General features: G+C 45.8%; 1 long non-coding RNA gene across 1 annotated transcript in view; it reads left to right on the top strand.

The window, feature by feature from the left end:
- Positions 1–15227, top strand: part of LOC308482840 — a 380605-nt gene that overhangs the window by 218789 nt on the left and 146589 nt on the right. The gene's annotated exons all lie outside the window — the stretch shown is intronic.

Below are 15227 nucleotides of genomic sequence, written 5' to 3'. Positions count from 1 at the left end.
GCCCGATTTCTGTTCTCATCCTGAAGCAAAGTTCTTAACCTGAGGTACTATTTCTGGGTTAGCAGAGTCTGTAACCTGAAACGTCTGTAACCTGAGGTACCACTGTAACACCAGCTGAAGAGCCAGTGTGGTGTAGTGGTTAGAATGTTGGACTAAGACCTGAGAGACCAGGTTTCAAATCCCCACTCAGCCATGAAGTTAACTGGGTGTGACCTCAGGGCCAGTTCACTCCGTGTCAGCATCTATCCCACCTTAGAAGGTTGTAGTAAGGACAAAATGGGCAGAAGAGAATTGTGTATGTCACCCTGAGCTCCTTGGAGGAACGGTGGGATATAAATATGATAAATAAAGAAACAAAATAGACTGTTTCCTCTTATAGCATGAACATGGGTAAGCCTACATCCACTTGAATTGGCCCAATTTGGGTCAGGATCCAGCCTTTGGTCAGATTCAGCACACGGCCCTAGAAAGCAGCACCTGCCAAGCTCCCTCTGCCTCCAAACATCTCATTCCCATTATTGCCATCACCATATTCCCAGTCTTGCTCTCCATGTGCTGCCAGACTCCTATCGGTCCGAAGTCAGGATGGCCAATGGTCAGAGAAGATGGGTGTCCTCAGACTCCCCATCCCCACTCTAAATGCCGTTAAATATGAGCAGCATGAAATTTGCTGTGCTAGTGGTTCAGCAGGTGCAAGATGAATTGTGGAAAGGCTGTAGCTCGGTGGAAGGGCATCTGCTTTGCATGCAGAAGGTCCCAGGTTCAATTCCTGGCATCTCCAAGCACTGCCGGCACATGCACCTCCACCTACCGCAGCTCCCTGCAGAGGCAACAGCTGATCCAGCAGCCTCTTGGAGCTGTCCAAGGTCCTGTTCCGTTCTGCTCTCTGCTTTGAGTGGGCACTGCCTGCTTCTCCTGTGAGCCTCAAGCTCTCAAGGAACTGGACCCAATCAAGGGTCAGAATTGATTTGGATGGACTCAATTAAGCCACGTTATTTTCCAATTTGGGGCGAAAGAGCTCTGCTTAAGCCGAGCTAATCAACTCTGAGCCTAAGGGAGTTAACTCATCATGCAACATACGGCAAGAGGCTGCACATGAAACAGAGCAACGTGCTCAAATGTCCCTTCCTCAGGGTCACTTTCATGATGTCAGAATCGGAACCCCTCCACTTAGCAAAGGGGCTGGGCCATTGGGGAAAACCAAATGGCTTGTGAGGGCTCCAGCTGGTGCAGTAGGGATTCTCTGCACGAGACGGGAGCTGTCTCACCTCATTCCTACAAGGAAATCACTTCGTTGTCAAACTGGGAGCTTGACATGATTCCTTCATGTACGCTAATGTGCTAAGAGTTCCGTTTGAGAGTGTGGCTTTGTGTGGAAGTGAAAGTACAGGTACTCTCTCTCTCTTTTTTTAAAAAAGGGGAACATTTCACCGTCTCTGACACTCCAGTATGCTAATGCATCAGCTCCCTGCATTTTCATTTTCAACAGGGACTAATTTAAAAGAAATGACCAACCTCCCAGTGGACTTCAAAGCAAGCATTTGATGAGTTTTAGCAGTTTCAAGCAAGCTCTAATTTGAATTTCAGAGTGTGCCATGCAATTTTCCTGGTGACATTCAAGAGGGATGATAGCACCAGTTCTATCTGTCAGTGGAACTGCTTCCTCTTGCTGTGTGTTACTGATTTGTTACGGCGGGACGTGGGGGGGGGGGGAGAGAAAGGAAGGGAAGGGAAATCTGTAAGAGGGGGTGGTGACAGTACAACAACAAGCAGGGAGAGAGGGGGATTGGATGTGTTAGGAAAAGGAACTGCTATATCGGTAAAGGTCATCATAGATATCTTTTTTGAAGATACAATATTTGTGAAATATCAGAACTGCAAATAAATAAAGATATAAATGGCAACATTCCCAACCACATGTTATCACTGCCATATTCTATATTTTAAATCGGGGATAAGGAATCTTGAGTCCCTGGGCCAAAATTGGCCTTCAAGGCTCTCTGTCTAGACCTCAAGACTCTTCCCAGGACACACATCCCTCTACGCAGGCCACACCCCCACTGCAGATCTGCTTGCACCCTCCTCAAGTTATGCTAAGGGGCTGAAATGTGTCCTAAAACTCTGATAAAACCTCTTGCTTGTCTGGATGAAGAATAGAGAGGGCTGTGTGCATGTGTGTGTAGAAGCTGACTTGCTGGGCAACAGTGGCATGGCGTGGGAGCAGTCAGCCAAGGTGCGAAATTGTTAGGAGTGCAAAATTTCAACACCTGGTACTGCTTGAATACAGCTGTGTGCTTCCATGACTGGGCTCTGTTGAAAACAGCTTCATCATGCAAAGTAGGAAGCGACCTCTACACACAACAGAATAACTCTTCTTTTCTTGTCTCTGTGGCTGCAATATCCTGGGTGACACGGATGCTGTTAGGCAGTTGAATGTGCATGCGTACTCCGTTCATTTCCCTCCCATCCCCTGCTCTGCGCGGTCCCAGGGACTGGCAACCCACGATATGCCACTGCCGGGCAAAGGTAACATTTGCTTCTAGCTGTGCCCACCACTGGTATGTAGCCTCTGGGAGGCTGCCCAAAATGGAAAAAAAAAGGTTTGCCATCCCCTGCCATACAGGCCTAGTTTAACAAGTCAGATCTCCCTCTGACTGACTCTCAGCCTCTCTTTGGGAGGTTACAGGGAGAGCATGCAGAGAACATAGCACTGTGTAGCCCAGCAGAGGATAAATGTGAGGTGTAGGTCCCAGGAATAGAGAAACAGAAGGGGAAATAGGAGCAAACAAGCTGGCATATGGGAAAGAAAGCGGGGGTGAAACGGGCCACAGCAGAGAGAGTGGGGATGAATGGGAGCTTGTGAGAGGGAAAGGGAGTGAAAGAAAACATGTAGGACAGGAGATGTGATGGGAGGGAGGGAAGATTGGAATGGAGGGTGCATGAGTGTGAAAGAACAAGTGGAGAGGCAGGCAGAGGACAGGCAGAAAAGCAGGAAATGTAATGAGTGACACAACGTAAGACATTGACTATCGCAGGAATAAGGGTAAAGAGCATCATCTACGGTGAACTGAGAGAAGAGAAATTGCAGCCGAGTAAAAGTGAATGGCAAGTGTTACCAAAGAGAGAGGAAACAGAGAAAAAGGAGGTTTGTCTGGAGTAGCAGAGCCCAGCGGTGGGCTAATTGGCAGGAGTGCAAACAAAGAAACCTCAGCGCCTGCCTACTGATGAGAATCTTAAGGCACTGTGTGTGTTGTACATGGGATGTCATATGCACGATGCACGTTGCACATTGCAGGTCCAGTGGCTGGCTTCTCCAGAGTGCCCCACCTTCTCCATTGCATGTGCATTGTGTGCATGCATGCAACACACAATACAGTGATGTCACACACACACACACAAAGCATGTCACAAGTGACGTCACACACTGTGATACACATCATGCTCATGTCATGTGCTGGGCCCTCATGATCTTGGGGCCAACCTGGTGCCTTTGGGCTGAACTGCATACAGGGAGAGTGGAATGGGTGTTAGTGGGAAGCTAAGAACATTATATTCGAAAAGGAAATCCCCCCAGTTCCTATAATTTCCTATAATTTTGGGAATTATAGGGACAGAATTATAATTTTGGGAATTATAGGGACAGAACTACCCAAATTTATTCATGTATGTGACTACAGTGACAAGAATGTTACTTGCCCAAAAATGGAAAGAAGAAGAAAAAGTCCCAGCGAAAAAAGAATGGATACAAAAACTTATGGAATACGCACAAACGGTGAAACTTACCGGAAAAATAAGAAATCAAGATAACAAACTTTTTATAAAAAAATTGAAATGGTTTATTGAATATTTACAAATAAACTGTAAACAGAGAACATTGGCAGGATTATTGTAATAAACTGCAGTTTTATAAGAGTATATTTTTAAAGTAGATCAATAAGTGAGTAAATTAAGTTAATTTGGAATATGCAGGAAATACAAAAAATAAATTTAAGGAACCACAGAAAGAGGGGGAAGAAAGTCGAGTTTTGAAATGTTTAAATGATTGTAAAATTATTGAAATGTGTAAAAATGAAAATAATGAAATGAACATTATATTCAAATGGGGTGAACTTGAATCTTGTGATTTGTTCACTTACAAATTTGCTCAAGCACAACCTGGAAGTGGCTTCTTTTTTCCTTCCAGTCCCCATACAAAAGGCATCCCTTGCCCAGACCTCGCTAAGGCTAGGCATTAGAATGGTTAGCTTGTCTTTAGCAAACTTCATATTTTGAGGAGAGGAAAAAAGGTGTCTTTCTGGAGCAACTGCTGTCAGTGGCCTAGTGGCTGAGCCAATCCTCTCTTTTCTCCTCATCTCATTGTACTTGTTCCTTTATCTTCACATGACAGGCTTTGCAGCACTGGGCGCAGTGTAGCTGATGGCGAGAAAGGACCCACGCTGTGTGGCCCATGTTCCATTTAATGCCTGACGCGGTGGCGGTTACAACTGTCATTGCTAATTTCATGCCTCTCCTTACATCTTCAGCCTTGTCTGTTGTGAGACGGCTTCATCCCAGCTGCCTTCTAGGGTCTGAGACGAAGAACCGTGGGACAAAGGAATCTCGGCCGCCCATGCTGGGCCGCTGGGCCATTTTGAACCAAGTCCATGTCGCTTTGAGCCAGACTCTGCTTGACTTTGTACAACGTGAACACACATCAGTGCCACCACTCACTACCACGGAAGCTAGGCCAGCACATTCTGACCACCAGGTGGACTGACATGAATGAGAATCAGCCCCAAGACCCCAGAAGTGGCCAGTCTCAGGGGCCTGGGAGGCGGTCATGGTGACAGGGAGATGGAGAAGATTGTGATGCCTTTTGTCAATCATAGGCGAGTGCCATACATCCCAATGAGGTCTTGCCTTGCCACTGGGAAAATCAAGGAGAGAGCAGGCTGATAGAAGGCTGTGTGTGTGTGTTCGGATTTACTTGTTTCATTTATTTTAAACTGTTTCATCCCACCATTGCACTCATCAATGTCTAAGCCTTCTTACAAATAATACAATCAATTAGTAACCCAAATACTCAAGTGGAAACTGCAATGCAGAGCATGCCTGCTCAGAATTCTGTCCACTCCGCTCCATTACAAAAGAACCTAGAAAGCTGCCTTATACAGAGTCAGACTGTTGCTTCATCTAGCTTGGCCTTGCCTGCACTGATTGGCAGCAGCCTTCCAGGTTTTCAGACGCTCATCTGATGCTATCTGGAGGTGTCAGGGATTAAACCCAAGACCTTCTGCATGCCAAGCAGATGTTCTACTACAGAGCTGTGGTCTGTTTCCTTAAAGGTAATTCAAGATTCGAGTCCCCAAGGTTCCAACTGTTTAAATAGGAACATGGGAAGCTGCCTTATATTTAGTCAGACTATGGATTGATCTAGCTCATTATTGTCTATATTGACAGCCAGAATTTTAGACCACCTCTTTTTCAGGTCTACCTAGAGATGCTAGGGATCAAACCTAGAACCTTCTGCATGCAAAGCACTGGGCTATGGCTCTCCCCCCTGGGTTTCATAGGATCTATAGTTTCCATACCTTCCATCTGGTTCATTGAAGGAGAGGCACACAACGTCTCTCGTAGCCATCAATGATACCCCTTTTCTTCATAGTTCTTCTACCCCAAACCTACCTCTTTATGGAAGGGTGAGTTTGCATTGAGTTCAGGGTTGCAGGTTGCTTACCTGTCCTCTACAGAAGAAGAGGAAAATATACCTCCTGCAATTCTTCCCACAAGTACTGGAAAGCATAGTACCACTCTATTATGCTTTGGTCAGACTCCATGTGGAGTAGCGTGTCTACTTTTCAACACCACAGTTTAAGAAGACTTTGTCAATAGACAAGTTGGAACATGTGCAGAGGAGAGCGACCAAGATGGAAAACAAGCCTTGTGAAGACCAGTTGAGGGAGTTGGGTATGTTTGGCCTAGAGAAGAGAAGAGAATTGAAGAGAAGAGAAGAGAAGAGAAGAGAAGAGAAGAGAAGAGAAGAGAAGAGAAGAGAAGAGAAAACTGAGACGTGATGATAGCCACCTTCCAATATCTGAAGGGCTATCACATGGAAGGTGGAGCAAGCCTGTTTTCTGCTGCTCCAGAGGGTAGGACCCAAAACAATGGATTCATATGACAAGAAAGGAGATTCTGACTAAAAACATTAGGAAGAACTTTATGATGGTAAGAGCTGTTTAACAGTCAAACAGACTACCTTGGAAGGTGGTGGACTCCCCTTCATTGGAGGTTTTTAAAGAGATGTTTGGATGACCCCCTGCCAGGGATTCTTCAGCTGTGATTCCTGCATTGTAGGTGGTTGGATGAGATGACCCAACTCCACAGTTCTATGATTGGACACTGCTATGCTTACAATCAGTCCTGAAACTTCCTGAAGACAGCATGGAACTTTCCGCCCCACAAATGTTCTGGTTTGTGGTGTTGTCCTGCTTTTGTTGTGCTATAGCACAAGAGAGCCCCTCCAGGTGGCAATAATTTGCCAACATAGCAGAAGCACCGAAGAGCAACTAATAAAGTAGAATAAGGTGTGGACAATCCTCCGCCACTAATGCAGTACTACTGTGTCAATGCCATGTTGCAGAACAGAAAGGAATTCATCATGCAGCACATAGGTGAATCTATAGAACTCTCTCCCACAGAAGGCAGCTTCGAAAGACAAACAGATAAAACTCATGAGATTGGGCTAAAATGGTCAACCGAAAGCTGTACTTTTCTGGTTTATCACCATAACAGTTATTAACACTGGGCTTCAGCAAAGCAAATCATTTAATTAGACAGCGCCTATACGATATCGAGTGACAGAATAATTTGGCCACAATAAGGAAATTTTGTCCATGGTATGATTATTTCCCACCTAGTCATTTTGACACTTTGGCACCCTATTTGCAAAATTTAACCATTCCAAAATACAGACCCACTTTCACTTTCGCAAGATTGAATATACTGCCTTCGGCTGTACAGTGGTACCTCAGGTTACATACACTTCAGGTTACATACACTTCAGGTTACACACTCCGCTAACCCAGAAATAGTGCTTCAGGTTAAGAACTTTGCTTCAGGATAAGAACAGAAATCGTGCTCCGGCGGCGTGGCGGCAGCGGGAGGCCCCATTAGCTAAAGTGGTGCTTCAGGTTAAGAACAGTTTCAGGTTAAGAATGGACCTCCGGAATGAATTAAGTACTTAACCCGAGGTATCACTGTACTTCAAGGACGATTTCAAAAAATTCCACTGGAAAAACGGTTGTGTCCATGTGGAAATGGCAGTATTGAGTCGGTGGCTCGTGTGCTTCTGGCTTGCACTCTTTATAAAGATTTGCGGAGTGAGGTTATTACCCCTCTATTATTGTCCATGCCGGGTCACTCAACCGTTGCTACCGTGTCCTTTCTTCTAGCGGATCAAGATGATTAGGTGACAGCAAAAACTGCAAGTTTTTTAGCGGGGGCAATTAGAGTAAGATCTATTATTTGATTATTGATGCAAACCTCCAAAATGTATTTTGTATAGTTAAGTTTTGATCTCTGTCTTCAGTACGTTTTATTTTATTTTATTGCTATGGCTAGTGGCTGATGCAAATAAAGATTCTCCTGATTCTGATTCTGATGGAGGACAAGGCTATAACAGTTACTAGCCATGATGTCTAAACTCTGCCTCCACTGTCCAAGGCTGTATGCCCCTGAACACCAGTTGCTGTCAATTGCAGTAGGGAAGAGTTGCTGTTCTGCTCATACCCATCTTGCAGACTTTTCGCAGGCATCTGTGAGGATAGATGGCCCATTGGCCTGATCCAGCAGCCTCAATTTATGTCCTTGTGTAATACACCTGCAAACAACAACAACAAATCTTGAGAAGCCTTAAATCCTCCATTGCATCTTGTCGCCCTCCTAGCACAAACATCTATTCCCATTAGTGAGCTGCACCGGGGTCTCTCTTTGAAGCTCACAGCTTTTTGTGTTCTTCGGGCTTGGTCTACTTGCAGACTCCCCCCCCCCCCCATATAGCATGTCTGATGCTTGCAGCTGCTGCTTTGCGTGATTGGCATATCCCTTTGCAGGCTGCACACAGCTGTTCCATGTCTGCCAGGGCTCCCCTGCTGGGCACTGACCTGCATCTTTCTTTTAAAAAAACCCAACCAAGACCAAGTTAAAATATATGCAATCCTCTATCGCTGAGGTTCTCAATAGCAATGGACAGAATATATGAACATAAATGGCTCTACACAAATATTAGAAGACAGAAGGGTGAGATGCATGGATATGGGTGCATGGTGCAAAAAGGGAGAGAATATGGACATGGTGAGCCAAGCAGAAAAAATGCTGGCACAGAGCAAACCATAGAATTGTAGAATTGTACGGTTGGAAGGGACCCAAAAGGTCGTCTTGTCTTGCCCCTTGCAAAGCAGTATTCATAGCCAAATGATCAACAGGATACAGATGTCCCTGGATATAATGCAATGTGTCTAACCAAGTCTTACTCAGAGTAATCACATAGGAATTATTGGTCCTAAGCTAGTTATGTCTATTAAGTTCAATGGATCTGCTCTGAATAGAACAAACTCAATATATATGGGAAGAACAGAACCAATATGGCAGGAGAACCTTTTACAGGGCAAGGACCATGTTCCCTTCTCTGTAGCCTACTTGGGGAGAATTTCTAGCGGTGGGCAGGGCAGGGCAGGGCAGAAGTGGTGGAGCACCAAATGTAAAAATTTACCTTTCCACAGTAGGCTAATTGCCTTTTCTCCATCCTTCATCCAGGAAAGCAAGAGGCATGATCAGAGTTCAATGAGACATTCCCAACTGGGCAGAAAAGACTCAAGGAGAAGGCAGAGCAGAGTCAGTGTTTGAAGAAGGTGTCCTGGCTCCTGCCCAACATTCCCAAGCAGTGAGAAAGAGAACTTTATTCAGGCAAGGAGCAGGACTTGCTTGGCAAAGGACAGCGCTCAGGAGTCACAACTAAGGAGTTCCTGAATCAGGCAAGAAGTTCAGAACTGGATGGAAGCAACAAATATGTCCCAACAGTTTCTATGCCCTGCCTGCCAAGCTTTTAATGATGTGCTGTGGTGTGTTCTCCACATTTCCACAAGAATTTGTGCTCCCCCCATCTATCTATCGACTGTATTTATCTATCATCTATCTATCCTCTATCTATCATCTATCTATCTATCATCTATCTATCATCTCTCTATCTCTCTATCTATATCTATCTATCATCTATCTATCTATCTATCTATCTATCTATCTATCTATCATCTATCATCTATCTATCATCTATATCATCTATCTATCTATCTATCTATCTATCTATCTATCTATATCTATCATCATCTATCTATCTATCATCTATCTATCACCTATCTATCATCTATCTATCATCTATCTATCTATCTATCTATCTATCTATCTATCTATCTATCATCTATCTATCTATCATCTATCATCTCTATCTATCTGTCTATCTATCTTTCTATCTATCTATCTATCTATCTATCTATCTATCTATCTATGAATGCAATTCCCTCTAATATTGTGCATTTTTAAAATGTTATTTTCACCAATATGTGCATTGTTATTTACCCTCCTAAATGCATTTTTGACACATGTTTCTTGGCTGGAGAGCTGCAGTGCAAAATTAGGAAAATTCGCAGATTTCAGCTTGCATATTGTTTCTTAATCTGTCAGTTAGGCAGGTTTACCTTTAAATGCAAACTGAATCAAATTTCTTCACTTTACCTGACACTACGCATCTGATCTATCTACCTGTACTCCTAACCTCCACAAGCCTGGGCTCAAAAAAGCAGAGGTGCTTGAGTTTTCCCTTGAAACATTTTAATTTCGTTCAGCAGGACTTTGGGGAATGGCACAATAATTAGTCTCTGTGACAATCAAGTCCCCCCTCCCCTTCTTCTTCTTTTTTGTATTGCACTGTGGTAACAAGTAGCTGAGATGGGGCTCAGCTTCCACTGAGCCAGCAGAAAATCTATTTTTAAAAGGCAGATTATCTGGTGAAACTGAGGGCAAGTGGGGCTGGTAGGCTGGGAGATAATGGGGGTGCCTCTGACAGCTTTATTAGGAAGTGGCTAATGTCAGAGCGATTTCACGGAGGCTGGCATCATACAAAGCTGAGCCCGGGGGTGGGATACGGGATGCTTAGGCGTGTGACGACTGAGCCTCACTGACACCCTCAGATGGGATTAGAAGGTAGCTGACCTGCCAACTGCACTCTGGGAATCCATTGTACGAGGCCGGCATCTACATTCTGGTCAGGGCGGCTGGGAGCACCACCTACTAGCGTGGGGACACTCCAAACCATTGCTTAGGCCGTCTTTTCATGCTGTCTGCTCTCCAGGATGCGCCCCTCCCTAAAGCATCAGGCAGTTTTGAAGATCAGCTTCTTCAGTGACATGACCAGGACTGGTTTCTGCCCTTCTTTGCTTCCACCCTAACATGTTCATTGTTTTGCCGCTGCTAACATGGTGGCAGTGATGGCTGGGCCTTGGCCTCACCATCTCACCTCCCTCACGCTGAGGAAGCACTACAGAGTGGTTTAACAATCCCTCTCAGTGGAGTAGAGTGGAGGGGGGGACCCACAGGGGCGGTTGCCGCAGGTGCAAAATTGTTAGGGGCGCAAAATTTCAACACCCGCTGCTGCCTCAAAACAGCTGTGCGCTTCCATCGCTGGGCCCCGTTGAAAATGGTTTCTCCATGAGAACCAGGAAGTGACCCTTCCAGACAACGGTATGACTCTTGTTTTCATATCTGTGTGGTTGCGATCACCTGGGTGATGCAGACACCATGAGAGCGGTGAATGTGCATGCGTATTCAATCTGTTTCCCTCCCTCACACCCACCTTCCTCACGGCCCCAGGCACTGGCAACCCATGCTATGTCATTGATTCCTCTTCACAGAGAATTCTTGGAACTGTAGCTCTGGGAGGGAAATAACTACAGCTCCCAGAATTCATTCATTCATATTTATTTTGACAAAGCTATTATCCAGGCATGGCCAAACTTAGACCTCAAGCTGTTTTGGGACCAGAACTCCCATCATCCCTAGTTAACAGGACCAGTGGTTAGGGATGATGGGAATTGTATTCTGGATGGCCAAGTTTGAGCATGCCTGCGCGTAATCATAAATAAATAAGAATAAAAATATGCACCCCACCACTGAGACTATTCCTGTAACTATCCAACCCCCCAAAACGTCAACACCTCTTGCGGTGGTTTGACCCCTTTCCTTTTTAACAATACAAATTCTACAAACACCTTCCATATCTCCTCGAAATCATTTATCCTGCATATTCCCTGCCTTGCCTTAATGGCACATGTTAATTTCTCATTAATAGCTATATCCCACACCTCTTTATACCATTCATCCATTTTATATTCTGCTTGCCCCTTCCACTTCCTAGCCATCATAATTTGTGCAGCTGTCAATAAATTTGTTAAATGTATTGTGTGAATGCACCCGTTCTCTCTCTCTCCTCTTTCTCTCTCTCTCCTAATATTTTGTTTCTCCTCCCATTCCAATTTCTAGCTGAAGGAGAGAGTGAATATGTGACCTCTCCCCTCTTCAGCCTGCCCCGCCTCCAATGGTTTTGGCCACACCTACTTTAATCTCTGGTCCCACCCACTGCTGGTAAGTAACCCCTGGCAGATTAAACCCCAAAGAAGAGGTAACCAGGGTGAGTGAGTAGAAGAACGGTGACCAGTCCACAGCTCCTCCTTCCATGTAAGGACATCTTTATGCCCCACCAATTCTCCTAACCTGTTGGGGAGTTGTCTTGCCTTCAGCCTGCCCTCTGAGTTCCAGACAAGCAGAGCTGCGATGGTTTGTCAACCCCGGTAACCATAAGGCGTAGCCCAGCCCTTAGTTATAATTTGCCTGGGCCAAGGGAACGGTGCTCTGCACAGAGCGTGTACTTTTACCAATTGCTTTCAAAGGGATTATGCACATCTCTGTGTAATTTGGGTCTCGCTGATATTTGCATTCGCAGCGTGAGCAAAGGCCCGGCAGCAAAGACAACAGTTTAAAGTTAATAGCTCTGCATTATGGATGGATCTCAAATAGACGGCGGCTTCTGAAATTTCTAGCTGGCTTTGGCTGGGACCGAGGAAGCTGCCTCGTGCATTTCTGGCCACTGCTTTATCTAGGTCAGCTGTGAGGAACCTCAAGCCCAGTGCCTCAGGCCTCTCCCTCTAGCCCTAAGGACCTCCCCCAGGCCCCTCGCCTCCCCAGCCCTGCTTCACATCCTCCTCCTGCAGGACACCGCCCCCAACCATGCCTTGTCTCCTGAGGCCACACCCCTCACCAGCCCAGCTTTGCATTGTTCTGCCTGGAATATGTCCTTGAACTCCGATAGTGATTCTTGCTTGCCTGGATGGAGGATAGAAAGGGGTGTTTGCAGAAACTAGTGTGCTGAACAAAGATAAAATATACATTTGTCTCTGGCCCCACCCACCACTGCCACGAGGACTTGGGAAGGTGGCCCTGAAGATAATGCAGCGCTCAGGCTGAAGTAGGTTCCCCATCCCTGAAATAAAGCATGGATCAGAGATGGCTTAGCAACATATAGTAGGCAGAGCTGGCTCCAGAACGTGGCAAACTTGGTCATTTGTCAGGAAGTGTGGTGGGAGCCACCTGCCCAAGAGCCCCCTAAGGAGGGCACAGAAGAAGACAACTAAGATCCTGGATCCTGGTGGTGGGACATTGAAGAGCAGTCTGCAGAAGGGATGAGCCAGGAGGTGCTAGAAGGAGGGAGTTTGAGAGATCAAGAGGGGTCAGGAGAAGGAGGGTCTTCCAAGGCAGAGTTAGAAGCTGAGAGTCACTGTTTGAACACAGACTCAGATAGAGAGGAGTCAGAGGTTGGCCCTGCTACATAGCAGCAGGACAGTCCCAGTCCTGGTGGCTCACCTCCCCCTCTGACACCCCGAATGAGGAGAGTGCTGCAAGTTATTGAGCAATAGGCCAGACAGGCCTAGAGGAGGAGGATCTCACCCCCTTCATCTTCTTGGGAGGGATTCAAAGTGAGAGGCTAGAGGGGGGAGGCTGGAGCTAGTGGTCAGTTTCAGTACCATCTTAGCTGGATAAAGGCAAACCAGAGGACTCTTCTGTGTTGTTATTTTCTGTTAATAAAGAGCGAATTACATTCTGTGCCTGCCACTTGTGTGCCAGCCCTGTGGTTGACCTGGCTCATGCGCAGTTCCTTGACACAAGACCAGAAACAGGGCCCATCACTCTTACTGTCTTAGCATTTCCACTTGGTACAAAGTGGCCATGAAGATCAGATGCAACCCAAGAGAATTCTCAGCTTGTACGCCCTGTCTCTTCTGGGTTAGACAGGTCCACGCGTGGTGCTGTGCCTCAGACTCCTTTATATCCTGGATCCAACAAAGTTAAGAGGAAAGGGGGGGGGGGTTGAACTCGCACAATGCAATGATCTGCAGTATGAGGACAGAGGTCTTACAAGATCATTCATATTACCATCTGTGAAATGTTGAAGGGTGTGGTCAAATGGTCCAAGGAAGGAGATCCCACACCTCTGCACTAGAAGATCTGCCTTTTCTGCAATTCCAAATCTGATCAGATTAGTCATCCTGGCTAGGACTCTGAGTTAAGACCATGGGGATTCATTGCTATGTGGGAAATGATAAAAGAAGCAAAAACCCTAAAGAAACCAACTCTATTTATGGTCACTCTTTCATCAATGAGAACTGTGTTCCCAAAGCTTCCTGGGAAACAAAACCAAACAGAAGTCTGGTGTCAAATAGCGACAGCATCCTCCTCTGCAACAGGCAGTGTGCAGATGCTCTACCCAGCCTTTCGAAGAAGAGGCAGTGAAAGGGGCAAGATGCGGTTATAGTAGAAGGAGGAGTTTTGCAAAAGCCCCCTGGTGCTGCAGACTGGCCCCAACCGACCCACTCCAAACTGGGGCTGACCCAACCCAAATCTGGCTTCAACTCAGTTCAGGGGCCTTGGACAGTGTTTAATAGAGCATGCAGTTGGGAGGGATAGAAAATGGAGATCATGGCATTTTCTCTTCTCTCTCTTCCCCACCTGCCAGAACAGGCCCTTTTAAAAGCCCTGGATGATTCAGGGCAGACCTGCTTCAATCTGTGGCTGCCTCAACCTGACCCAGCTGAATCCTGCATTGATCCAAATTGGCCCAGTTTGGTTTGAGTTCTGGAATTTGGACAGCTCTGGTGCACAGCCCTGTTTAGACGCCCATGAATTGGTTGCCCAGTGTTGTGATGCAAGCCTTGACCTCATCAGAGGCCTGGCCTCACCCTCTGATGTTGCTTCAGCTTTAGATTGAGCCTTATGTAGGAGCAGAAGTTCCACCCCAGCTGCACACTCTGGGAAGGGACCACCTCAACCGCTCCAGCAGCCTTTTACTCCAATGGAGTCAGAGGATGATAGTGTGATTACCTCAAACCAGAGGGCCTCTGATAGCCACTATGGACTCACCTTATTGACTTGATTTGCATGGGGCTTGATTTGCATGCAATTTCCCCTCTTCCCTCTTTTTCATCCCCTGTTGAAGGGGACCCCAATCCCATAGTCAACCCCTAGGAGGTTCCCCATGGGAGAGTGAAGCCTAGGGACTGAGGAAAGGTTCTCTACCTCTGCTGAAGGTCAGGAACTGGAGGACAACAAACATTTTATCACTCAGGACAGAATTCTTAAAATTATACTTCCAGATCAATAAGCTGAACTTGATTAGAAACAGATGTGTTACTTCTGGTTTAAAATGTGATTTGCTCGTTTTAATTATACACTTTAGTTTTTACCTTATATATCATCACATGGTGCTGTGAATTTGCCATTTTAAAGATGTATTTTAAGGCTGAGCAGAAAACCCACTAAATCAACATTTTGCTGATTTTCACGAGAGATAAGAAAATGTGGAGTCCTGAAGTAGGGGGGGAGGAAAGGAGTTGAGAGGAAAGGCAACTGACTCTCAGACTCTGGGATTGTTGAAATATATAAAACAACAAAAAATAATGATCAATTTGAGTTGTGCAACTGAAATTGGTTTTACTAGACATATCTTTTAAAAACCAAAGTCACTTCTGAGGTCGCTTCAGGATTAGGGGTGGTAAAGCGTAATCTCCATTAGTTTCATAGGAGATCCACCCCCTCGGTGGGTGTATGTATAAAATGCATATAAATGACTCAGGTCCCAAATCTAT

This window comes from Podarcis pityusensis (genome assembly GCF_964106645.2).
Source record: "Podarcis pityusensis genome assembly, chromosome: 8".
Lineage (NCBI taxonomy): Eukaryota > Metazoa > Chordata > Lepidosauria > Squamata > Lacertidae > Podarcis > Podarcis pityusensis.
Note: the sequence above shows the minus strand (reverse complement) of the source record. Positions and strands in the feature narration are given on the sequence as shown.